General features: G+C 40.8%; 1 protein-coding gene across 4 annotated transcripts in view; it reads left to right on the top strand.

Moving 5' to 3' along the window:
* Nucleotides 1–25,559, top strand: part of TMEM200A (transmembrane protein 200A) — a 66,505-nt gene that overhangs the window by 37,269 nt on the left and 3,677 nt on the right. For 3 of the 4 annotated variants that reach the window (XM_034765681.1, XM_034765682.1, XM_034765684.1), the window contains one exon: nucleotides 22,644–22,722. The exons of the other annotated variant lie outside the window; for it this stretch is intronic. The gene's annotated coding sequence lies outside the window, so the exon portion shown is untranslated. The remainder of the gene's footprint in view (nucleotides 1–22,643; nucleotides 22,723–25,559) is intronic. 4 annotated transcript variants of the gene reach the window in all.

Below are 25,559 nucleotides of genomic sequence, written 5' to 3'. Positions count from 1 at the left end.
TGTGTTCTTAACTCCAGTTAGCTAACTTGGGTTAAAAGCAGCACTGAAGACATAACAACGCAGCTTTTAACTTGGGTTAGTAGCTTGAGTTCAACTCCAGGCTCCCCTATGGGCTTTAACTCAAGCTGCTAAATTGAGTTAAAAGCTATGTTGTAATGTCTTCCCTGCTATTTTAACCCAGGTTAGCTAATGAGAGTTGCTGCAAAAAAAGGCATATTCTTGAGATTCCCATTTTTTTTTCTCTGCACGTGCAAAGTTCTTTCCTTTTATCTCTGTTCCTATCTAGCCTTGCCTCACTGTAGTCCTGTCTTACTCCAAAGTCCATTATGTCTTTCTTTTCCCTACAAAGTCCCCCAGTCCTGTTTCCCTCCATCACTTAACCTCAGTGGGGTAATGGGAGGGGATCACCAACAAGCTATGTAAGGCTGTTGCTGTAACTCTTGTCCTTTCTCACTTCATCCTGTTTTGCTACCCCCAATTTGTTGCATCATAACTAAGCTGTTGGGACATGCACCTGTGTCTTTCTATCTGTCTTGTAAATTGCTTACTGCCTTCTGAGTTATCTGAGCCACTGACCTGATTCCCCTTCCCATCAAGCAGAAGCTGGGATAGCAACATTCAGCAGCGGGAAGAAGCAAAAGCTTCAAATAATAATAATTCTGTTAGCCAGTTTGGGAGAAATGCAGAGGAAGGGACAGAGGGTCAGAGAAGTTGAGCAGAAAGTCTGAGTGTATGGCCAAAAACTGGAGATTAGCCTGGTCTGTATGACCATGTTGGTCTTCTGCAATTCTGTAGCACTCTAATACAGGGAGATAGCATTACTGTTTTCCCATGACAATTCATAGTGTGACCATTTTCTGCCTAAAGTAATGTCATAAGAACAAAACCACACACTCAAAACCACACATAAAATAAAATATTCTAGCAGATCCTTCCCTTCAATGCAGCAGTTCTGGCTGCCCTTAAGCCAGTTAAACTGGGCCCAGGAAGATTCCACCTGTATAGGGGATCCACGAGTGGTGCAGAGCCACCACGGCACACTCTCCTGCTTAAGGGATAGGGACTGTGGCTGACAGAAACGGGCCTGGTTGGAGCATCTCAGCAATCCTTGGCTGCTCCTTGGGGGCTGTGAGCAGGCAGCACATATTAGGACAGGCTTCAGCACTGCTTGAATGCAGCAGAGGACGATGACCATTTTGTACATACAGTCAGCCTCACTGTTCAATTTTGAAAACTTAATACACACACCCATTAGAATATGCATGTATTGCTATAAACAAGGATTAGACCATGTCTCAGTCAAGAAACGAGGTAAACAGAGACACAGAACTTAAGCTATAAACCAAAGCCCCAACTCTGCCCATTTGATGTCAATGTGAGGTTTGCTATTGACTTCAATGGAAGTCGGATGAAGATCTAAGAGAATTTGGCTCTTCTGGTAGATGAGGACTGAGGGATTTGGCATTAAAAGTGCAAGCACTTCACGTTTCACACAGCATATGGGCAGAAACTCTGTCTCTAGGCAGCCGTGAATAAAATCAAAGTAATTATAAAGAATAATGCTTTATTGCTGGAATTTGTCTCTCAGAAAATTGATTTTTTTTAAAAGGTATAATCTTTTAAAAACAAGTTCTTTTGGCTCCCTCTATTCTATATAGCAGATAAATAGCAAGGTGTAGGGGTGTCTCTACCCTTGACCTAGGCTCTTCTGTTTTTGGAAACTTGCGTTTGACCATTATCTTTTGGTTGGCAGCACCATAGACTAGTGTTGATTCATGCAATTATCTTAAACTCTTCCTGGAAGAGGAATACATTTTTTGTGTCCATTGCAAATTTTATGACTGGATGTTAGAACCAGTACAAATAGTTCCAAAATGCTTCTAATATAAACAAATTTAGTCTAAGGTTTAGTATTTAAGGGAACAACATTTATGAGAAGTCTAGTCCAATGTGTAAATTTTAGATCCTTTGCCTCTAAGTCCCCCTGCCAACTTTTGCACTTTTAATATTCCCCCGCCCCCAAAAAAAGTTTTATTCTCCCCTGTTGCTGTATGAAAAACTCATACAAACAACTATCCCTACCTGATCACATAGGGAATAGAGAAACTGGTCATACAAAAAGTATTGTCAAGTACACAAAGTCAACGAAATGAAGAAGGAGATAAAATATCTATCTTGTCTAATATTGCTCAATTATAGGAATCTTAAATAATTGTAATAATAGTAGATAAAAATGTTTAAGTAAAAATGTTGTTTTTTTTTTTTTTTTAATTGACCATGTCACTGATTTCAAAAGAGAATTTCTTGATTTTTTTTTTTGGAAAGGTTGGTACTCATTTGTGCCCTGATCCTGAATCTGGGTTCATACTAGCAGAGTCTGATGTAGGGTTAGAGACTCAGGGCTTGTCTGCATGAACATTTAGTTTGTGGCAAGCTGGGGTGTAAATCTATCCCACATTAGCCTGCCATATACTAACTGTCCACATGGACCTTGCATATCCGCATTAACAATTGCTAGTGCGCTTGATCTACCTTGCTTTGAAATGGGAGTAGATCAAAGTGCAATAAGTAACAGTAAGCGTGTGTCAAGAAGGTCCAGGTGGACACTTAGGGCATGGGCAGGCTAGATTTACACCCTGGTTTGCCACACACTGAATGTTCATGTAGACAAACCCTCAGTCCTGCAAGGTCCAATGAGATTACTGACATGTGTAAAGTTAAACATGTTCTTAAGTTCTGTGTTGGTTCTGGATCAGAATGCTCCAATGAAGTCCATGGTAGCTTTGCCACTGGCTTCAATTGATGTGGGATCAGGACTTTACTGATTATGGCCCTGATCCTGGAAAGCATTAAAATATATGCTTGAACTTTAACTTAATATACAGTAGTTGCCACATTTTGTGCAGCTCCCTTATATTCTATAATTGGCAAATATGTAAATCAATTGCCACCCTAAAGCTTAAGGACAATACACCCTTCTGCAATCAGTGGCAGGAGTAGGGCATGGAGCTGCACTAAACCTGGCAGCTGTGGCTAGGATATGGTAGAAGGAGTTTGGGGGCTTCTGTGGATAGCTGGGTGGATGAGTGTTGCAGGGACAGGGTGGAATGTTGGTAGCTTCAAGAGAAGCTGGAGGAAACTGGAGCCTACCTGGGCCTCTCTCCTCAGGTCCATTTCTTCAGTGTCACTGGATGTGTGATCTTGCAGCTAGGCTGCAGGAAGGTGCAACAGGGCTGCCTGCCAAGCATGTGCTTAAGTATTACCCTGTATAGGGATGCTTTCCTAATTGCGGCCTCTATCTAGGATAATGAGCTCAAGGTTGATATGAAAAAATAGCAAAAAAATTGTATTTATAAAGTGGTCACTCTGAGTCTCCTCTTTAATAGAGCTTCCTTATTTTAAACTATTGAACTGTAGCTAATGGTTTAAAACCCCATTTTCTGTCAGAATCAGCAGGCAGACATATTCAGAAATCTTGGCAAATAAGGTGTAGCTTTATGGTGAGGGAGCGCTGTGCTTAAAATTGCAGTAAAGGAAAATTCTTTTCAGTCCCATGATGACATAAAAATGCTCTGTTCTTCCAATACATCTGCTGTGTTTTTGAGCAGCATCTTCCCAGCTGTTGGCAAGTTTATAAGGAGATTTGCAAGAATTTGAAAAACCTCAAGGGGTACGCTGGGCTGCATCTGTGAGACAGTTCATGATACATGCATTTGAGATGTGAAATGGTTTACATTCTATGAAACTTATAGGATCTGTGAAATTCCAATTCAATTTCCATTAAACAGTTAATGCTTCCTTTTAATCATGTAAGTGTCTTTCATCTTGAGAGGGTTTTTTTCACCCTCTTTAAATGGTGTGACTTATAACATGAGTCATTCTATGCAATATTTGGGTTAAAGAAAAGCACTTAAATGCAAAATATTTCACTCCTTCTTGATATTGACAATTATATGGAAAGCGAAGTGCTGTCAGCTTGTTGTATAGTTTCTCATTTGTCATCTCTTTTTTTGTATAATACCTGACAAAAATCTACATTAAAATGAAGTTAAGTTTCAGTGTAACTTAGAGCCAAATACGTTACACAGATGTTGTAATTATCCCAAAATAAAGCATTATAAAGCCAGGAAATATAGAGTTTTGGTTACACTTACAAGAAATCCAAACATTTTCAGGTAAGAAATGCACAGTTAAGGCACTTTTGGCAGGTTGGTTGTGTCCTTTGTGTGTGGCTCCGTGCTTCAGTTTCTCTTTTTCAAAGTCCCCAGTAACTCCAAACAAGATTTCCAAGTAAGAATAGCCTTTACATGGTTAATATATTACAAAAAACCAGCCCTGTGCATGTAAATCATAATACAGGATTCCTCGGCACAGTCCAAAGAAGTACATTCAATCTTTCAAGTTCCAGCAGTTCATCAAAACACCAAGTACAGCTCCAGCATCTCTCACCATGCTGAGGCTCTGTGGTACAGCTCCATTGCATCTCAGCACACCTCACCTCACAGATACAGCTCTGGAAATTCTCACCATTATTCACACCAGCCCCTCTAGCCGGGGTGCTTCCCTGTTTTTGTTCTCAGGTATGGTTCTAATTTTCACCTGGAGCCATCAGTGGGCTCACCCCTTCATTGTTCCCTAGCCTTCAGCTCTCTGGCTCAGATAGCCAGCAGCCAGCTCCGTCTGCTGCCCTCTTCTTCAGTCCTCTCCTGCCATGGCTCTCTGGCCTGGGGAAATTTGTACGTGATCCCCGCACCCGCAACTGCATTTTGCTGTCAGCAGCCTGAGCCAGCTCCAAGAGGGAACTCTCACTGTTCTCTCTGTCAGAAGCATTACCTCCCCTGCTGCGAACCCCCCCATCCCCCTGCCACGCCTCCGCCCCAAGCTCTCAATCCACCTCTGCTCCTCTCCTGCATTTTCTCTCCTTCTCTCTCTGGATTCTGCGTCCTCCCTTGCTGTTTCTTATTTATAACTCTGGGGGCAGCTCCACCCTCCTCATTACACCAAACTAGGAAGCACCCAGACTGGAACAGGAGAGCTGGGTCTGATTTCATTTAAGTGCTAGCTATCCTGTGACAACACCCACATATCTGTAACTCTGTCCTGTAATTATGCTATGCAATAATCATAAGATTATGATTACATTTTAGTGTTTGTGGATTTAATTAAATTGATCTTTAAAGACAGATTTTTCATATTTTTTCCTTTCATAGTTTCACTTCAAGTGTATTGGGGATAAGAATTTTGTTGTTGCTTATGGATATCTTAAACAAAATGGCTAAACTCTAGAGCTGCATATCCCATTGGATAACCCTCTGGAGAATGTTTATACTTTAATGCGGTAGGATTTTCTAACTAATTTACTCTTGCACACTAAGGTTTTTCTTTCATAAGTTTGCTGTCTGCTTCAGTGCTATGGATTTTGTGTGCGTATAGAGTGGTGCTGTTTAAAACCAATGAAGTTCCACAAATACACCTCTAACTCAGTGAGTGAAATCCTGTCCTATTCAAGTCAATGGAAGTTTTGCTACTGACTTCCATAGGGTCAGGATTTCATCCAATATTGCCATAGCTAGGATCAGTTTTTCAGTCCAGCAAGGAAATTCCTATGTTCCTATGAATACAGTTTGGGAACCTGGTTAAGGTACCATTCACACTATTCTCTTGTTACTGGGTGAGGGGACAAGTGTTTTGTAGCCAGGTCCACAAACACTGTTCTATTGTTATATAGTACGGCCTTTATACTGCGCTTCCATGATATTGCAGATATAGGCCTGACAGCCAGTGTTTACATGCCATAGAATAAGCAATTGCATATGTTCTGAGACTATGAGATCACTCCTTCTAGGGGCAGAAAGGACTTTCCTTCATGCCTTTCATTGTTTTCTGAAGGCATCTGCATATTCTCTGTCTCACTTGAAACTTGATCTGGAGTTTGTGTAGAGTGTTCTTTCAGACACAGAACAATCTAGCAGGTTTAATTTCATTAGATATTTCCTCTCTCTCCTCCCCCTCCCCCCCAGTTGTCAAAGATGTTGGCCTTAAAGAGCTTAAAAAAAATCAATTGAGATGAAAGTGAGAAATAAATAGGGCAGCATGGAAAAACAAACAAGCATCAAAACCAGACAACCCAGAAACAGGAGGAGGAAAAGAAAGAAGGTTTGAGAAATATGGCCTTATCCAGCATTCCTTACCTGCTGGAGTTTCAGTGCTTAAGAAATGCAGGATCTAGCATCATGGATGAATTCATCCTGAGGATGAAAATCACCTACATGATAAAAGTGAACTACAAAGCTTTTTAAAAACAGCCAAGATCAGGGGGAGGGATAGCTCAGTGGTTTGAGCATTGGCTTGCTAAACCCTGGGTTGTGAGTTCAGTCCTTGAGGGGGCTACTTAGGGATCTGGGGTAAAATCAGTACTTGGTCCTGCTAGTGAAGCCAGGGGGCTGGACTCAATGACCTTTCAAGGTCCCTTCCAATTCTAGGAGATAGGATATCTCCATTTACTTATTTATAATTTATGTATGTAGAAAGCCTAAAACCCACAAACTGTTTTGAAAGAGTGAACCTGAGCCTGCAACACTTACATGAGCTTCTTGGAACAGGAACTATCTTTATGTGAGTCTTTTACAATATGGAGCACTTGTCAGAACTTAACAAGTAATGATCCTTATTCACTAACTTTAGTGGGATGGCTCACTTAATTGAGGGTACAATTCTGATCCAGAGGAGATCTATTTGCCCTATAGAAACATTCACCAGTTTGCAGTACTGGGCCTTTAGCCCTTCACATACTTGTCAAATCCTGTGATAAATTTCTCACATTTCCTTGCAACTGTTGATAGCACCATGAAAAGCTCAGAGTCCAATCCTTCTCTTGCTTAAGATATTTATAATATGGGAGCATAAATTCATGATTTGAGAAAGCAAGAGAAGGGGGAATGGAATAATTAACTATTTTCTAATGTAAATGTATTGGTAATGTATAAGGCCCCAATCCTGCAATTTGCAGGATATGGGCATTTGTCAGCATGCGCATCTATAACTGATTTGAGATCTTATATTTTTACATTTTTAAAAAATGTTTATCTTGTAATAGACATCAGTTTAAAAATCACACAGTTTGAAATATTTTTAGCTACTGTTGCTAAAAGCAACACCTTCAGTACTGAGACTGATATTAGATTAATTGTTTCTCAGGTTCCTTCCTCCAGCCCCCAGTGCATTTGTGCATTTTTCAGCATTTTGTGTAGCACCAGTTCAATTTATGACTTTTTTTTTTAAAAAAACAGACCTTATCTCTGAATACGTTGTACCTTGTTGGAGTTCTCTGTATAAAGAGTGATGAAGAAAATAGAATTCTTACATTAAAAGTGAACAAAGAATAAGGAATTATGTGTCCTACACTCTTCCTTTCGTATGCATAAAGTTGGCCTCATTTGTTTCTTTGTCTGTCTGTCTCTGTGCCTATTATTTACATTAGCAACATCAGGCCTTGATTTCCCTCTTTATGGGCTCAGTTTTGCAAGGTGTATTCTGGGTCAATCCAGCAAAACACTTGGATTTACAAAGTAAGTGTTTCACTTTAAGCACATGAGTAGTGCCACTGAGGTCAACTGGACTATTCATGTGCTTAAACTTCAGCATGACTGTTAAGTGCATTGCTAGAATGGGCCAGTGCATCCGGCAGGATCAAATCCTGTGCTGAAGAGCTCTGTCAGTCTTTGGAGGATCTGAACAATTAGATCATAGTTTGAGGCTGAAATCTGAACTTAGATTTCTTATTTGAGGAGGGAGCAGTTGTTTAATTCCACTGGTATCTCACAAATGACCTCATCACAGAGTAACTTTGGGGTATCTCAACAACCCCTTTTCCCCCTCAGACAGGGCTGGAAAGCTGCAATTCAATTTCTAATGTAAAAACTTAAATTTTTTTTTTGGCCACCTTTATACATGATAAAGGACACAAACCTCTTTTGTTTGGCTATGTAGTTCACCTTTAAATATGGTGCTAAAAATAGACATTCTCAAGGAGATCAGTTTGAAGAAACACTCTCATTCTGAGTGAGGCAAAAGCTTAAATTTATAGAAAAAGGTTAATTTTAAAATTTAAAGTGACCCAGCCAACATGTGGTCCTGAGCAGGAGCTTCATTTCAGCTCCATGTGGAGAAGATTATTTTCTGAGGCTTTCAGTTGAATATTAAATTCCAAACTGAACCATTGCTTTCTTCGTAGCAGAAGACAGACTTTATGGCAGCTGGACTGTTTCAGCAAGATGGTTTGCAGAGAGGAAAATAAACAATGGCTTATGTAATTTGTTTGTTTTATTTATTTATTCATTTATCATGCATCTAAACAGGCAGAATTTAAACTTGACCTATACTCAGCGATCTGTTTAATACGTTAACCCTTGAGACGCAGATGGAAAGTTGTTAACTATCACTGAGTAACTCGTCATCCCTTTGGACTTATAATATGGTTTTACATGATACACATATGGGCATCCTCATTTCTAAGCAGCGTAACAGTATTGATGCTAAATCTGGTTAATATTCAGCCAGCAGAGTTTAGAAGGAATTCTTGCCATTGCACAGTATGTCACTATGCTATTAGACAGACAGATCGATATCTTTCTTTTGCAGTGGGATTTATGATACATTCTTCCTCTCCCTACACAATTTAGTAGGAAGAGAGTTCTTGGGATTTAAAGTGGATTCTGTTTTAAAAGAGAGAGATTAAAGGCATTTTGTAATCAGAAAGGCTCCCTCAGCAACAGGCAGATAAATCTTCAGTAGTAATTTTGCTAACCTTTCTCTGAGATAATTTTTAACTAAGAAAAAAATATTATTGCCATATTAATCCAATTAGACTTTAAAAGAATCTATCATGAATAAGGCTAAGATTTAGTCATGGGTATTTTTAGTAAAAGTCATGGACAGGTCACAGGCAATAAACAACAATTCATGGCCCGTGACCTGTCCATGACTTTTACTAAAAATACCCATGACTAAATCTTAGCTGCTCCTGGGGCCCCAGGGCTCTGATTGCAGGGGCTCACGGTCCCTGGCCGCCTGCTGTGCCGACGGGCTCCGGGGCTGCTCTGGGGCAGGATAGCTGATGCTCCAGCGGGCCCCAGGGCCAGCTGCACTGGCTGCTGCTCGGGTGGCCCTAGGGCCAGCTGACCAGGGCCGCCCAAGCAGCAGCCGATGCACCTGGCCCCGGGGCCACCCCAGCAGCGGCCGGTGCAGCTGCGGAAGTCACGGAGGTCCCAGAAAGTCACAGAATCCAGGACTTCCATGACCTCCGTGACAGACTCGCAGCCTTACTCATGAATTATGTTTTTTAGCAGTGGGAGTCAAAAAAACATTTTCTGTTTCTGTTTGCAGTTTATAGAGACAAACAGATTGGAATGCTGAAATAAAGAGTGAAAAATGCCAAAGATTATATCCTAAAATAGAAAAAAGAATCACCATATAAACAGATTAGGACTACTGACAGTCTGGCTTCTTCTTCGGCTTCTTCTTTTTTTTTTTTTTTAAATGGTTTTCCTTCCTTTTTCCATTTACAAATCCTAATAGACCATACAGAATGTGGCTACATAATCCACACCCTGGAAGATCTGGATTCACCAGTAGAGAGGCTGCCACAAACACTGGGCCTAAAAAAGAGATTCCTTAAGAAGTTGGTGGATGTGGACAGCAGAGGAATGAGGAGGGAAAAGGTTAGCAGGGAGGATGGGGAACAGCCAAAGCCTATTAGTGGCTTATGGGTAAATAAGGAGCTGGGGAGGTTATTGCATGCCAGTGAGAAGGAACCATAACCATATTATTAGATAGGAAAAAGGAAGGAGTGAGGGGAGATCTAATTGTCAATGTGACTATTCACATGCTTAAAGTTAAGCACATGCATAAATGTTTGCTGGTTCAGAACCTAAGGATAATATTTTCCAAAAGTGCTAAGAGACCTAGGAGCCTAAGTCACTTTTGAAAATGGAATTTAGACACTTTCTAAAATTTTACCCTGTGTGTGTGTGTCGGGGGGGAGGCAGTTACTCCATCTACAGAATGGGGATGGCCCCCTTGGTAAAGTGTTCTATGTTCTACAGATAAATCGTATTCCTGCCAGCATAGACCCAGGGTTAAATATATTTATATTACTGATATCCAGGATCATCACTTTACTGTAGCACTGTCTAAAACTATGTACTGGTATATTGGGGTCTTTATTATTTTACCCATAGGACATGTGAGTCAGGAGTTCTCTACTTGAAGCAACATCCCTTGCTGACCATCAGTTTCAACAGAGTAAAGAAATGCTTGTCATTGATCCCAGCTAACATTAGTCCTCAACATTGGCATTGCTATGATGTAACCTAGTTACTGTGTCAGAGAAATAAAGGTCCTTAAAAACTGCAGTTTCCCCATACCATGTGTGCTGGCTAATGGAGGAGGCAGGTATAACAATATAGATGAACCAAACCATGCTGAAAAGTACCTCCCTGCCCCAGCTCACCTTTCACGCACAAATTAAACTATAATTCTCTTCCCTTCTACACCTACTCTGTTCTGCCTGCCCTCTCTCCAGGTTCTTTTTATTGCCCACATTCTTTTTTAAAGTAATAGGTTTTTGAAATAATTGATTCAATAAAGAAAAGGGCAGAAGTACTTTTGGCACCTTGGAGACTAACAAATTTATTTGAGCATAAGCTTTCGTGGGCTACAGCCCACTTCTTCGGGTGCATAGAATGGAACATATATTGAGGAGATATATATACACATACAGAGAGCATGAAAAGGTGGGAGTTGTCTTTTGGGGCTTACAGTAAGACAGTGAGGAATCAGTTATTCAAAGGCAGGGATGGTATAAGTACTAAAGCAGTGGAGAAGGATAGCTGTAGCCTGCAGTGGAGAAAATTGGAGCAGGCATGGATTAAGCAATGAAGTACATACTAGCATAAGGCCAGGTCAAGCACAATTAAAGCAAGTTCATCAGAACATCTTACCAAGACAAAATATATGTTATTAAACACAAAAATCAATGTTGATGCAATGATCAACTGCACAGCTAATTCCCAAGTGTCAGAAAATGCAAAAATTAAGGTTCCAACAGCCAGGTTAACTTGGTTGAATTGCACTGCTTGCATGTTTTATAGCAATATGTTTTACAGCACAAAACATTCTATATTATGTGACACAATTAGGACCAGATGACTTTAGTCAAACACAGACATGGTGTGTACTAAGGAGCAATGACAGCAATAGTGGATTAGTGTTGGGCAGTAGTAGGGAGCTACACCACCTGGAGTGGTGCTTTGGGAATGGATTATGAGCCGGGGAGCTAGGATGAGACAGCATGCTCTAATCTCTGCTTCTGGCCAGCTCTGCGGGCTAGTTCAGAGGGTTGTCAGGGCTGTTGGCTTCTGGGTGGGTTTGCATTCTCTAGGGGTACTGCAAGGGAGTTTAGGGGATATCATGGTCCAGGCTTACCAGCTAGGCTTTCTGTAATTTACACTAGTGTTCCCACTGTTACTGACCCTGGTAGAGCTGAAATGGTTCTAGTGAGAGTGGGAATTTTTTTTGTAAAAAAATCCTTTTGTAGATTGGAGGTGGTCATGGTGGAAGAGGGTGTAATTCCTTCCAGACTAAGTTAGTCACCTGTGAATTTGTCCCAGTGGCTCCATGGCAGGCTAAATCATCCAATCAATTGTCTTGTTTCTGCAGCTGTGCAGACCTAAGTTCCAGTGTTTTAGGAGCACGCTCAGAAGCACACTGTAGAACTGGACACTTGTGCTGTTAGCTTGGTTTTTGCCATATTTATGGATTTATAAATCTGCAAAAATAGGTGTACAACAGATATTGGGAGTTCTAAATCTGTGCTTCTGCGGTGAGGCTGCCCAGCTGTGATTAACTGGTTCTTGTGCTTTTGCTGTCATGGCAACATGCAGTGGAGCACTCTTGCTGAGAGGCCAGCAGGTGCGGCATTGGTGCCGGCCTGTTGCTAGGTACCTGCAGTGTTCCCTCTGAGCCGGGTTGGCAGGGTGGCATGCAAGTGCTGTTGCATTCTAGCAGCACCTTACCCACCCCGCTCACATCCTACCATACCAAGACAATTAAATGTATAATGTAGCCAGGTTTTCCCTGTGAACGTTTCCAAGCACAGTTTTAAGTAGCTTCACACTATTAGGAGTATCTATGCTTCCCACCTAGAATTGACAACAAGTCCTCAAAAAAGTGGAAAGTCAGGATGAAAAGAGGAAAAGGATCAACAAAGAAATGAGCTGTCACTAATGGCAGCTTGGGACTCTATTTTTTAATAACTAGGACTAGGGAAGAAATCTTTTTTTTCTAGGGCCCACTACTGTTTTCCATAGTTGGGTCTTTCTATTTTGAGGTTAATCTTCTAGTATTAACCCAAGCCCCAAAGCAGAACTCTTGGGAGTATCATTGATTCTGACCTGCGCTTTTAATCACAGATCAACTCAGCTGTAAAGACGTGTAGATTCCATTTGTTAAATATTTCTGAAATTCATGGCTATTTAAAAGGCTCTTGTATAGGAAGCAGAACCCAGCCTCTCAATTAGGATACATCTGGTTTACAGCAAAGCCCTCAGTCATCAGCCCAGGACCACAAGAGTCAGGTATACCTAGGCTGATGCTAGCCACACAGCCCAGCCTCTTTTTCCAGGTGCTACCCTACCTAGATGCCAGAGACTTATGGAGATCTCCTGCCTGTACAGCTTATTTCTCTCACTTGTTGACTATGATCCTAATCTAGCATCTATGGAGTCAATATGGAGCCTTTCCATTGACTTCTATGAGCTCTGTAGCAGGCCCTATGTGGTTGCTAAGGGCAGCTTCTTGGCCTCCTTGAAAACCATGATGTTTCAGGAGAGTGGCCCTACCTAGTGATCCACATGAAAAAGGTGGGAAGCATGCATCAAGCACACCAGGGAGGGGTACTGTTAGGCAGCATGCAGAAGGTGGTGGACCCCTTACTACCAATCAAAGACAAAAGTGTGAAGTAAAGGGTGTCTGTGACTGGAAGGAGTAAAGGGGTAGAAAAGAAGGAGGGATATTTCCAGTTGGCTTTAGTTCTGTAGAATCCAATCCTCAAAATGAACCACCAGGGTCTGACCAGCTCCCAGGTCAGTAAGCAGTCCTGACTGTGTTATATATGTCTAATTCCCATAGCCCAGACCCTACAGAGTTCATTCAGTCATGCAGTCCAACAGTTCTCACAGTTAAAACCATGGTGTCTGCTTTGATTCACCTGTAACTCAATTGGTCTCAATTGTAACTCAGTGGTCTTTCTGTCTCATAGATTTCTCATTTGCAGTAGATACAGAATCATGTGGTTCATTTGATTTTTTTTTTCCATTGCCTCTTTTCTCTCCTCCATGTTACTCTCTTATTTAGTCATCTGCACTGGTTAAGTTATGAATTCAGGGTAACATTCCGTCTCTAACATTCCAGGCCCTTTGCACATAGTTCCCTGATCTGGTTCATCTCTGCCTTCTGCCCTCTATGTTCACTCTGTGTGGTCCTTAGCACTTGCATCTCTGTCATCCATTATCTCAGTGTCAGGCTTTTGTTCATTTTGGATGGAACTTTCACCCTCCTGGTATTAGAGCTGCTAATTCCTGTGCACATTTTAAAACAAAACAATTTTTCATCCACTTACTTCCTTAGCTAGCCTACTGAACTGTGACATTGGTGGTTGTTTTTGCTGCAGTACATTGATTGCCTTGAACAAGCATAGACTAACCTGTTTTCTCTTTTATGGCCCTTCATGGCCTCTCACATACATAGTATCAACCTGCAAATCATATCTGCAGTGCCATCCTTGATAGCACATTTGTCAAAATTTCCAATAAGCACCTTTACAATTTTTCCCATGCCACTGCTTCTACAATGTCAAAATCCACAAGGCCACTATAGAGGAGGTGAATGAGCTTTCTTTACATCTCTTTTTAAAACACACCTATGACAGGATGCCTAAAAAATACTTGACAATGTTTAGGCAACTGGCATACTGTGACTGCTGCTTATTACACTAATCATAATGGTCTCACTGTTACCTAGTGCTCCGCCATCTGTTTGTTGTATCCATCTGCTGTCTCTTGTCTCATACTTAAAACTGTAAGCTCTTTGGAGTAGCAACTGCCCCTTCATTGTATGTTTGAACAGTGCTTGTCACAATGGGACTCTGATCGTTGATTGATAGCCTCTAAACACTACTGCAATACAAATAAAATAGATATTTGTGAAAGGTGCCATACAAAATGTTAAATACTAATGAATACCCTTAAATATATATGAGTATTCATTTTGTTTTCACTTGTCACATGAGCTGTCTGAATAGTCTACTTTTAGCATAGCATCCCTAGGATGCTATTTTAAAAAAACATAATTGGTAGTGTGTATATATATCACGACCACCCCTCCCCCCACTGTAAACTGAAAGGTAAGTAGCTCTGTATATATCTACACTGCAATAAAACACCTGCTGCTGGCCCATGTCAGGCTGCAGGCGTATAAAATTGCAGCAAAGATATTCGGGCTGGAGCTGGGCTCTGAGATCCCAGCCTGAGCATTAAAGGCCACAATTCAATTTTATAGCCCCACAGCCTGAGCTCCATGAGCCCAAGTCAGCTGACACGGGCCAGCTGCAAGTGTTTTATTGCAATGTAGATGTACTCGCTGTGGTCATCTGAATGTTGGTAGATATCTACTGCTTCAATCTATTATAGCTATCTTCCTCCCCATATATTTCTCCCACCTTCTTCACTCAGCATTCCCACACACAGCTGACAATCCAGGAGCATTTTCTTAGAAAAGAAAAAACCCACACTCATCTGCTGGTGCTTTGTAGTCGGCAGAGGCAGATTTATTGACCTTCTTTTCTCTTGAGCAATGTATCAAGAAATTGGGTTAACGATTTAGAGATAGAAAGCTGACTAATACCAGCGATCCTCTGTGATGGTCTAAAGAGACCCTAAAGGAAGAAACATATTATAAATTTTACAGTAACTGGAAAAACATAACTCTAGATTCTTTCATGTGGCCTTTTAACTTCTTATTGATATAATCTCTGGGTTGCTTATACAAGTATCACAATCCAAATCACCAGCTTTTAATAAGATTTCGTGAATGGTTTTAAGTTTGCATTCATTTTCATTTCTAATTTCAACACAAATGAGTTACCTATATTTTAGGTAACTGATTCTGATCTTTACACCAAATTGGTGTAAATAAGGGGCATTTCCCATTGATGAAATTAATTGATGTACATCTTTGTAACTGAGAGCAGTCAGATTCAGGAGCAAGATAAGGTAGCTTATTAACAACATAGGGCCAGATTCTACCTACAAGTAGAAGTGGGTCCCCTAATAGCTTCAAAAGAACTTTGCATGTGTAACTGTGAATACATTTTAACCTATGATGTGCATTAATAAAATCTGACATAGCAAGTGACCCATACCTAAATGAAAGCTTTATGTCCTGCCGATCAATCCCAACATCTGTTCTGAGCCAGGTTGAGGTCCTGTCCACAAACCACATAATGCATCTGGTTTTATGCTTCTCATAAATTAGACTCTGAATGAAGAGCTTCCATTTTCAGCTAAATACAGGACCTGAGACACATCCATTATTAGGTCTATAACTGGTGCCTCAATTCTTTAGCCAGTATTCTATTTATTGTTCTTGACATATTAGGGACATTCTCATTTTTTCTCAGGCCTGGTAGCCTACAGTTCTACAAACTCTTTAGCAGGAAACCTGTCTGTAGCAGTAGTGACTGGTACAACTAGTACTGATTTTGAAAGTGGTGTGATACATTTTCCACAAATAGCGGAGCAGAAGTATACTGATTTATCGTTGCACAACCAAGCAACAACAACTTTGCCTTGCTTCAGAGTGGCTACGCTCCAGGACAGAGCTGGAGTGAGAAAAAGGTATTTGAAATTTAGTTCTGAGTGCATAGTGGACAGCAAGTTAGGTCTCAGGGAGTGCAAGGGAACCCTGGGTGCTCCATGGCAAAGTAGGTAAGGGATAGGAGGGGGAGCAAAGGCTGATTGTGCAGCTTGAAAGCATGTCTCTTTCACCAGCAGAAGTTGGTGCAAGAAAAAGATACTATCTTACCCACCTTGTGTGTCTGATATTTTGGGACCAACATGGCTACAACAACCTTGCTAAATTGCTTTTGGTATCTTAGCTTTCATAACTTCTGGCTACCTGTCAACAAAGTGAGTATAAGTGTAAATGATTAGAAGTTCTAATGATGCCCTCATGTGGACGTTTAGCTAGTTCACACTAATTTAATACTTACTGAAATTGAAAGCACTATATAGCTTTACCATACATTTTATAATGATTTCTTCATATCCTTTAAGGTATCACAAACAGAATTCAACTGTTCGTGCCAATGTAATTTAGCAAACGGAATATTTTTTTCAAACAATGCATTTTCCATTCTTTACTAATACTGATTTGTCCTTCATTAAAAGTCTGCCTCTCAAAAAGGAAAGGTTTTCTAAGGCACCTAGGGTGTCCAGATGAGGTGAAGAAAATATCAGGACACTGGGGGCGGGAAAGCAGAGTGCTGCTGGCTGGTCAAGAGCAAAAAAAAAAAAAAGGAAAAAAGAAAAGGGGAAAAAAAAAAAAAAAAAGCTGGCGCAAAACATTGGGACAAAAATTGCGTCCCGACCAGAGATCGGTCGGGACGTGGGACAAACAGCTCAAAATCGGGACGTCTGGTCACCCTAAAGGCACCACACAGTTTATGCAGACATTGATTTCACATCTGTCAGTATACATTCCTTAACCCTCTCTTTGGATCTCTTCACGAGCAAATTTTGTGCCTGTTATTCTGTCTGCCACTCACTGAGTATGTATGCAGTGGGAAATTACATTTTGTTAGAACGTTAATTAACATGATTAATTTAGCATACAGTGTAGACAAGGACATGTTGTGTCTAGACTAGAGTTTTTGCTCATTTTAACTCAAGTTAAAAGATTGCCAGTTAACTGGTGTTAGCTAGTATGTCTCTAAATACTAGTTTAGATGCTCCACAAATGTTTGTGGCTTAAATACACCTCCTTATTTGTTTAACATTGGGTCAGTGTACAGAAGTGAATGGGACAAGGATTAAGGGATCAAGTAAATAAGCCCAATATTTATAAACTAAATTTATTTCTGAGTGTTTTTCTAATTGTAGAAGAAGCTCCTTACCCATATTTCTCAATCTCTAGAAGACAAAAGCAGAACAAAGTCAAATGCGTATAAATATGTACAAACCCACATCCTTCACCTATGCAGTTTAAATTAAAACGAGCTCCTAAAGTTTTCAACACACAGATTTTCTTTCAATTGTATCACAAGCAGATATAGCGTATGACATAAAAGATGAAAAATACTGTACGTGTTTCATCTAGAGGTTCAATTTGCCATGGACTTTTTTCTAATGCCTAGAAATTAGGACTGATAACTACGAATGAACTGGTATATTTAATACATATATTTGGACAAAAAGCTAATACCTGCTTCTGATCACAATACTGATTTTGATTGAAACAATGACTTTACATAAAATAAAATGCTGAAATGGCTTAGAGACAGATTCTGCCACTTTACTCATACTTGGTAGTACCTTACTTAAGCTAAACCAAAGTAAATAGAAGAAATTACACAGCCAGCTCTCAAATAAACTGGAAATTCAATCAATTATAAGCAAGCACAAGAAATTCTAACCCCATTGGATTTATTTTCCTGTACGCACATGCCATTTTTATTCTTCTTTCCTTTTCAAACAATACAACTGCTTTATTATTATGCCCCCTTGTAAAGCAGCTTTTTCTCACATACCATAGAATTTCTTGCCATTTTTATTTTCTCACTCTTCTTGTCTTGCTTCTTGTCTCTGTTCTGTGACACAGACTATATCCTCACATAGCTCTGTGTGTGTGTGTGTGTGTGTGTGTGTGTGTGTGTGTGTGTGTGTGTGTGTGTAGTCTCCTCTTAAGATAGAAAAGCTCATTATGCACAGTTCTAGAAGGATTACTGCTCTCAACTTTTTATTATCAAGCTATCACTGTGACTAAACATCATGCATTCAGGCTGTTGCCCCTTTAGAAGCTAGGCTGTCAACAAGACATGAACTCAGCTGGTATAGTACACACCTTAGAATAGAAACGTGTTTTATAAAACAAACAAAGATGGAGAGGCAGGTGGGTTTTATACCTGGAATTCATCTCAGAACAGGTGTTTTGTGACTGATGGAAGGGAAGGGCTTGCTATACATTGTTTGGGAAGCTGTTAATAAACAAGACCTTCTTGGGGACTGGTTTATTAGCATAAAATAAACTCAAAATAAAGTTGCCCCTGCCCCAGTCTCTCACTCGGCACATTCCCTTCCCCTGAGGTCCTGTCTTCACATTTCCATGCTGGGCACAGCTTTTCAGCCCTTCCCAGGCTTTCCTTGGGGTTTGGGAATCACCGTCTCCAACTGCAGATTCTGCTTGGTATTTTACTTTATATTAGGAGTACTTGTGGCACCTTAGAGACTAACAAATTTATTAGAGCATAAGCTTTCGTGGACTATGCATCCGAAGAAGTGGACTGTAGTCCACGAGAGCTTATGCTCTAATAAATTTGTTAGTCTCTAAGGTGCCACAAGTACTCCTGTTCTTTTTGCGGATACAGACTAACACGGCTACTACTCTGAAACCTTACTTTATATTGTGTCACAAAGTACCCTGGCTCAATTATGCCCATTGGAAGCATTTTGTACTTGCTTCTAGTGTGTTTCTCTTAACCTTCAGGAAGCCCATCAGGTTTTATCAGTCACTGGGGCACTCAACCCCAATTCCTCTGAAAGGGGCCATTCACTCTATGACAGAGCCTCTTGTTAAAATATTGGCAGGGCCTCGATGAAAGCTTAGCCTATAATGAATTAGTTGTTAAGCAACTGTTGCAGGAATAAAATCCTTCATGCTTTGCTGGCATCATGGAAATAATGACCTACATGACTGTTAATTTGCCCAGATCCTGAGCTATGGCTGAAGAGCGCACAATACAAATCAGAAGGGACTGGGATATGCACTCTTGTGATTCTCTTTTCCCTGCACTAAATTACACTGGTTGCCCATAGCCATATAGCTGGGGCTTACCTACCCATCATTGGGTGCAATTGCTACCTCAGTTTCCCCAGTAGCCTGTGGGTAGTTTAATTTAGCCATCTGACTAAGTTAGAAGAACTCCACCCCTTCTGGGGTAAACAAACATCCAATGGCAGACCACAACAAACTGGCTTCTCCAAGCTGTTCGTTCTCTCTCTCTCTCTGGTTCTTTTCTGAGCCACAGCCCTCCCTCAAGTGTCTGAGCAACTTTTCCCTCATACCTGATGCAGGGAAGTGAAAGGGGAGAATTCCTCCCAGCCTCTCTGGAAACCCCAGCCTGGGAACGCTATACAAGAAGCAGGTACAAATCCAGGTTCCAAACCCATACTACTATTTTTACCCCAAGCTATTTCCTTCACCTAGCTCATAGAATCGTAGAACTGGAAGGGACCTGAAGAGGTCATCTAGTCCAGTCCCCTGCACTCCTGGCAGGACGAAGTATTGTCTAGACATGTTCAATCCTTCATCCTTTGATGCAGGGCTCACTGTTCTGGGTCTGGGCCTTACCACCAAATGGACAACTTATTCTCCCTAGGGTCCTTACTGCCCTGCATGCCTCTAGGTCTCATCCTCAGCCCTTCTCAGGCTTCTTCCCACTGTCCATCCCAGGCTGCTCTCTTCAGACCCTACCCTGTCTCCAGTCATCCTCCTCACTGGAGAGACCCATCAGTAGCTGCTACTCACCAGGTCTTCCTTTCTTCCTCTCTATGAAGTACACCATAACTCCCATTCGACATTTTTGGGCAACATCTCTATGAAGCCTTGCCAGAGGAACAGAATTGTGCTGAGCCATAAGCCTACCTTAAAGGGCCCAGCATACATTGTTACAGGCTCTGAGGGGCTGATACAGACTCCAGAGATTACTGGGGACAGAGGTGCTCTGGCCGTGCTCCCTTGCTGTCAGCAGACAGAGTAGGGTGCAGGAGCTAATACACCAGCTCTGTGCCCTTGTAGATTCCTGCCAAATTGGAGTGATCCCCCTGTGGTTGACTAGGCTAATTTTAGGAACACAAAAGAACATAAGAATGACCCTACTGGGTCAGACCAAAGGTCCATCTAGCCCAGAATCCTGTCTTCCGATAGTGGCCAATACCAGATGCCCCAGAGGGAATGAACAGAACAGTTAATCATCAAGTGATTCATCCCCACCCGCCCATTCCCAGCTTATGGCAAACAGAGGCTAGGGACACCATTCCTGCCCATCCTGGCTAATAGCCATTGATGGACCTCTCCTCCATGAATTTATCTAGTTCTTTTTTGAACCCTGTTATGATCTTGGCCTTTACAACATCCCCTGGTAAGGAGTTCCACAGGTTGACTGTGCATTGTGTGACGAAATACTTCCTTTTATTTGTTTTAAACCTGCTGCCTATTAATTTAATTTTGTGATCCCTAGTTCTTGAGTTATGAGAAGTAGTAAACAACACTTCCTTATCTACTTTCTCTACACCGGTCATGATTTTATAGACCTCAATCATATCTCCCCTTAGCCATCTCTTTTCCAAGCTGAAAAGTCCCAGTCTTATTAATCTCTCCTCATACGGAAGCCGTTCCATACCTCTAATAATTGTTGTTGACCTTTTCTGAACCTTTTCCAATTCCAATATATCTTTTTTGAGATGGGGTGACTACATCTGCACACAGTATGCAAGATGTGGACGTTACCATGGATTTATAGTTATATTAATTTATATTAATTATTCCCAGCATTCTGTTCGCTTTTTTGACTGCTGCTGCACATTGAGTGGATGTTTTCAAGAATTATCCAAAATGATTCCAAGATCTTTCTTGTGTGGGAACAGCTAATTTAGACCCCATCATTTTATATGTATAGTTGGGATTATGCTTTCCCAATGTGCCTTACTTTGCATTTATCAACATTAAATTTCATCTGCCATTTTGCTGCCCAGTCACCCAGTTTTGAGAGATCCTTTCCCTAACTTTTCGCACTCTGCCTGGATCTTAACTATCTTTAGTAATTTTGTATCATCTGCAAATTTTGCCACCTCACTGTTTACTCCTTTTTCCAGATCATTTATGAATATGTTGAATAGGACATGGTCCCAGAACAGACCCATGGGGGACACCACTATTTACCTCTCTCCATTCTGAAAACTGACCATTTATACCTACCCTTTTGTTTCCTATCTTTTAACCAGTTACCAATCCATGACAGCACCTTCCCTCTTATCCGGTGGCAGCTTACTTTGTGTAAGAGCCTTTGGTGAGGGACCTTGTCAAAGGCTTTCTGAAAATCTAAGTATACTATATCCACTGGATCCCCTTTGTCCACATGCTTGTTGACCCCCTCAAAGAATTCTAGTAGATTGGTGAGACATGATTTCTCTTTACTAAAACTATGTTGACTCTTCCTCAACAAATTATGTTCATCTATATGTCTGACAATATTGTTCTTTATTATAGTTTCAACCAGTTTGCCTGGTACTGAAGTCAGGCTTATGGGCCTGTAATTGCTGGGATCATCTCTGGAGCCCTTTTAAAAAATTGGGTCACATTAGCCATCCTCCAGTCATCTGGTATAGAAGCTGATTTAAATGAGAGGTTACAGAATACAGTTCTGCAATTTCACATTTGAGTTCCTTCCTGCAGCAGTAGCACAGTGCAAAATGGCCTTAATAGAGAGGGAATCTGGGGCATTCTCTCTTTCCTGGCTGAATCACTAAACTGTCTTTGAAGCTGACATTTTTGTTGCATGAAAACTAGTACAACTACGAGTTGGAAGGTCAGAAGTTTAAAAAAAATCTTTGTTCTTTAAAAGCTGGATGGTGACTGGTGCTTTTGCACCAGCAGGATGAACATGTTATGTTTTATAAAATAAATTAGGCCAAAAGTGTGCTGCGACCACTGACTAAACAGTATTGTCTCATTGTTTCCTTGTACTCCTCTGTCTTAATCCACCTGCTATCTCCTGTCTGATACTTAGATTGTAAACTCCTTGGCACAGAGCCCATCTTTTTGTTCCGTGTTTGTACAACACCTAGCACAATGGGTCCCTGAGCTAGGCCGGGGGCTCCAAGGTGCTATGGTAATACAAATGATTAATAATAATTAATATAAATCTGCCCCTCTTTCTCCTTCTGATCCATTGAATCATTATCTGATCCATTTTATAGCAGGGCTGTAATGTCACTCAGAATGCCACCAAAATAACGATTGAATTGAAACTTTTAACATACTCCACTTCAGCTCTGAGTCAAAATCTCTTAAGATTTGCTTGTTCAGATGTGTGCATTCAGAGATTTCTTTTCAGTCAAACTGAATATAGAGATACACTGGAGTTATCTGTATTTCCTCTTTAACATTAATATAATATAGTTTGTAAAAAGTTTCCTAATGTTAAAATGCATTTCATTCTAATAAGTAAATAAAACATTGTGCCATAAACAAAGATGCAACGTATTGGAGCATTGCTATGTAAGGTTTAATTGCTATCCTTTCTTATAAAGACAGGTTTTGATCTCCTGCCAATCTAAGTCCATATTGATTACATTGATTTCTGTGCAGTTACTCCAGATTTACATGGAGGTAAGTGAGATCAGCATCTAGCCATTTCTGTTAGCACCAAGGTAAAGCTTAAATCTTTGCCAGACCTGCACCTTATTTGCTTTATAAACCTGGTAGTGGAGGGGGGAAGGCAGGGGCAGAGAGATTTTTCTGGCAATGAATTTAGAAATAATTCTACAGTGAGAGTGAGGTCAGGAAATAGGAAAGATAAGGGAATGTAGACTTTGTTTTCAACTGTTACTCAGGCAAAAAGACTTTTCCAGTCCTGCAGCCCCCTCCAACTACAGGTTTTCCCAGAGGGAGAGGGAGTAATCTGTCCTTAAAGAATATAAGGAATCAGGTACTTAGAATGTCTCTCTTTCTCTCCATCAGCTAAGCTATTGCTGAACAATTATTAATGAATAGTAGATGCTTTTCTTCTGCAACCTTTGTGAAGTCTGCAAATGGGAAGCTTTTTTTTACAAAACTGGGGACATTTAAATGTGGGATTTTCAGAAGCACGTAATGACTGTGTGCCCAAAGGAAATGGGGGACTTGTGCTCCTGAGTTTATGTATTTTAAAAAAATCCCATTCTAAATGTCTAGGACCTGGAAGGATAATAGGCTAACATGCTGAGGTTAGTTCTATCTGTCAATATTAGTACTGTTATGGCATGCTTCTCTTCATTTACTTTATAGAAAAACTAATTACGTTCAAGAGTGTTGCCGTTTTTCTGCCCCCCTAGGCGGCGGAAGGTCCCGCCCAGAAATGCCGCCCCCCCACAAAGGCAGCGGAAAGTCCCGCCGCCAAAATACCGCTGCGGTCGCCACCCCCCAAATTGTAGTGCTCTATTGCACCAGCCCTGATTACGTTTAAATTGAACCCTAACAAAAGAAAACATTTTCCACAGACTAGGTCCTGTTTATTTTTGTCTGGAATCCAAAACAATGTTTTACAAAAATTGAGAAGAGTCATCTTGATGTTTGATTGTGTTTTGGCACAAACCTCGTAAGCACATATGCGTATGGGCAAATTTTGTTTTCATTTATCTTTTAAAAAAAAAAATCTGAACCTTAAATACTCAGTTATTTTTACTCTCCATTCTGGAGTTTTTAAAATGACACATATTTTTAGAATGTATCCTTTCTGAAGCATGCAAGAGACCACATGGCAGTAACACATTGAAGTTACCAAAATAGCACTGAAATGCATCTCCAGTTTAATTACAGGGCAGGAATTTTCAAAGGAGTCTAAGGGTACGTCTATACTTACCTCCGGGTTCGGCGGTAAGCAATTGATCTTCTGGGATCAATTTATCACGTCTTGTCTAGACGCGATAAATCAATCCTGGAAGTGCTCGCCTTCGACAGCGGTACTCCTGCTCTGCGAGAGGAGTACGCGGAGTCGACGGGGGAGCCTGCCTGCCGCGTGTGGACCCGCGGTAAGTACCTTGTAGTTCGAACTAAGATACTTTGACTTCAGCTACGTTATTCACGTAGCTGAAGTTGCGTATCTTAGTTCGAACTGGGGGGTTAGTGTGGACCAGCCCCAAGAGACTTAGGTATCTAATTCCTACTGAAGTTTTATTCAAAAAACTTTTGACATCTGATTGTGTCAAAAGTTCTTCAAAATTCATAAAGTACTCTGTGTACCCAAGTTAGCAATCTTTACTCAGGCAAAACTCCGAGACTTTTCACGGAAGCTATCTATTCCTTAATAGCAATGAAGCAGTTAGGTAGCTTAGGATGTCTCTCCACTCACTAAGCAATGTCTGAACAATTAATAATGAACACTGGACACATTTCTTCTGGAGAAGTGCTCCCACCTTGCTCCCATTCTCAAACAGTTCTACCTGCTCACTATTCATGTCGTGGTAATGTTGACTGTTATCATATTGGGCCAATTCTGTCCTTAGATGTGCACATATTTAAGCCAAAGGGTGTTGTATGCATGAGTCCAAGGGCAGAATCTGCCCTCTTATATTTAAAAACAACCATAATTTAGATTAAATCTCAGGAAAAACTTCCTAACTAAGAACAGAAGGACAATGGAACAGACTCTTTATGGGGGTCATGGAAGCTCCTTCACTGGAAATTTTCAAAAGGAGGCTGGATAGTTGCCTTGGATGGTTAAACACAAACAAATCCTGCGTCTTGGTGCGGGGTGGGGGTGGTGGAGTGGTTGGATGATCCTTGTGGTCCCTTCTAACTCCATGGGTCTATGGTTCTATAGATCACAGATCTTGTCTTTCTTTATTCCCCTCTGTCACTCAGCTTTTTCTTTGTCTGTTCACAAAATCTCATCACTCTTGAAGCAACAGCCTTCTCCTCTACAGCCATTTAAAACTATCTTCCTCTGTATCTCAGCCTAATCAGGTCTCCATTCCATCTGAGCACCATTTCTGAACTCACTGTCTCGTATCTTTCAATTACTCATCCTCTCTCTTATTTGTTAACATTCTCTGATGTATTATTTAACCCTGGAAAGCATTCTGAAAGATTCTGTACAAAATAAAGTTTTATTTCCCTGTATTTTGTTGGATGGGTACTTTCTTGGCCACTCTCAAATGTAATGAACTGACAAGCACTATTTCTACAGCTGTGCACATTTCTCCTGATAGTTTTTTTAAAACAGTATTTGCTGAAGTTTCCTACATCATTTATAGACACCTGGGCATACAGGTGAACCTAAGGGGGAAAACTTACTTCAGACAGCTAGATGATGCTGATTCAGAAAGAAGGATGTAAACTAAACCATGGTGCCTTGTGCTCCATGAAAAATCAAAGAAAACAAACAATGAAAAACCTTCGGATTGCCATGTGGATAAGGCAAGCATTATTAGGAAAAGGCAAAAATGATCCTGTAATTAGGAATTAAA

Source organism: Trachemys scripta, chromosome 3, assembly GCF_013100865.1.
Source record: "Trachemys scripta elegans isolate TJP31775 chromosome 3, CAS_Tse_1.0, whole genome shotgun sequence".
Classification (NCBI taxonomy): domain Eukaryota; kingdom Metazoa; phylum Chordata; order Testudines; family Emydidae; genus Trachemys; species Trachemys scripta.
Note: the sequence above shows the minus strand (reverse complement) of the source record. Positions and strands in the feature narration are given on the sequence as shown.